Below are 2,371 nucleotides of genomic sequence, written 5' to 3' on the forward strand. Positions count from 1 at the left end.
AATGACTTTTTTTACGATCTTATCGCCAAAATTTGGAGCCTTTCTGTATAGAAACTGGGGTTGAACGGGTAATACGGAATGCATTTTTTTATCTAATAACAGAACATGCCAATGTCGTTTAAAGATACTTTCTACTTCTTTGTACTGTGAGTGAAAGTTGGAAATGAAACCCCATTCTTTATCAAATTTCACCTTTACAATACTTTCACCATCTGCGCACGGTTCCTCTTCTATTTTATCAACCAAAGTGCTCTGGGCATATTACCGACCTCCTTAATCACTTTCTGTAATTCCTAATGGTCATACCCCTTTGAGGAAAACCTTTCAGCTAAGACATTGGCCTGCCTAATATAATTCTCAAATTCTGAGCAATTCCTCCGTACGCGAGTTATTTGTCCTTTTGGTATGTTCCGTAGCCACTGGGGGTGGTGGCCACTAGAAATAGGTAGATAACTATTGCGATCTGTATTTTTAAAAAATACTTTAGTTTCCAGTTTATCACCTTTTCTATAGACTGTTACGTCCAGAAAATTTATCTCATTCCTATTCCATTCTGAGGACAAACTAATGTTACGGTTATTGTTATTCAACTTGTTAATAAATAAATTTAATTGCTCAACATTCCCATCCCAAATTAAAAACAAATCATCGATGAATCTTTTGTAAAAAATTAATTCCGACGGAGGATCATTAAAAATTACTTTGTCCTCCCATTCCGCCATGAATAGATTGGCAATGCTGGGTGCAAATTTTGCTCCCATTGCAACCCCTCTTTTCTGCAAATAAAACACTCCATCGTACCAAAAATAATTGTGACCTAAACAAAAGTCCAGTACATTCCTTAAGAATATTTTTTGACTATGTGGAAGATCTTCCCTTTTACTCAGTGCCCAATTTAATGCTAAAAGAGCATCATCATGCTGTATTACTGAGTAAAGTGATGCTACATCCGATGTCACCATTAAGACTTCACCTCTATCTTTCAAGTCTACTTTATGTAAAAAAATTAAAAAACTTTTTGTGTCCCTCAAGTATGATCTCGTGCTCACCACACTTTTTTGTAAAAAAGTGTCCAAATATTGGCCTAGTCTTGATGACACTGAGCCAATGATCCGAGGAAATACGGAAGCACACACTTTTAGGTGCACGTTGTAAACGGTCGGTTCTCCTCGGACGGATTCAACTCAGCGGAATAAGGCACAGTATTTGTAAACGCTTACACAGTTTTTTACTTGGTACGCATATATGGATTCTGCTTTTACATAATAAATATTGTTATACAGTATTATGCTATGTTTGGGCATTTTTGTTCCCTATATGTGAAAGCCGTTTTCCAACAAAGGAGATAACTGGTGGTAAAAGGAGAAAACTGCAATGGCATTTTGAAGGCTTATTGGTTTCATATGTTTGGTGAGTGCATTCCCATAGGGGGTCGTCCTTGGTACCACAAGTGGTGATCTGTATGGTGGAAGCTGTGTTTTAATCACAAAAGCAAGTTGATAGAACAAAGCACCCTGTCTTCTGAACACTGAACTGAACTTTTACGCATATTCTGAAAAAAATGTGCATGTGCTGCTATACATAAAAAGTGGACTTTTTAGTTTATGTTTCATGTTTTATGTATTTTTTGATATACATACACACACACACACACACATATATATATCTGCTTTTATACCTCCATCTACCTTAACCTGAACATTGACTGCTCACATGCATATTTGGTAAATCTGGTTGTCACGGCTGTTTCAACTCAATCTGTAGCCATGCTCACATTATTTCAATGTTTGTTTAGCTATTAAGTCTTACCTAAATGATGGGTTCCCTTATCTTTACAATTTTGGCCTTTTGGTCCTCTTGCAATTTGAATGTGATGTGAAAAGATTTGCTCTGCTAGCTGTGTGCCTAATATTACCTCCTGAGCCAGATTCAACCCACACCCAACACAGTATAAAAACAAGGCCTTTCTTCACGGGGGAACACATACAGGGGGCTGCACATACAGGGGTTCTTCCAAAGAAGTGGGGTTCTTTACATAAGTGGCACTTCTGCTCTTGCACTTCAGTAATTTGCACAAAGCAAACCACAGCAGACTGCAGGTGACCTCATCTCCAAATGATCTCACCTTCCTCTCTGAAACATGCACTCTTTACCTCTCCTCCTCCTTTTCACAATTGCAGCCTCTCTCCTCAAACTCTCTTTTCTTCACCCCCCCCCCCCCCCCCGCTCCACCCCACAATCTGTACATATCGCCATCACTTCTCCCCTCCCCCTACTTCTGCACTCATCACCTCTTTCTAACTCTAAGCCCACTTGCTAACAAACCCCCCAGGGTACTGAAGCACGTCCCCTCATACAAATTGTATTCTCC

The sequence above is a fragment of the Lithobates pipiens genome, unplaced genomic scaffold (genome assembly GCF_037356315.1).
Source record: "Lithobates pipiens isolate NorthernLeopardFrog02 unplaced genomic scaffold, aLitPip1_a1.2 Scaffold_18, whole genome shotgun sequence".
NCBI classification, from domain to species: Eukaryota; Metazoa; Chordata; class Amphibia; order Anura; family Ranidae; genus Lithobates; species Lithobates pipiens.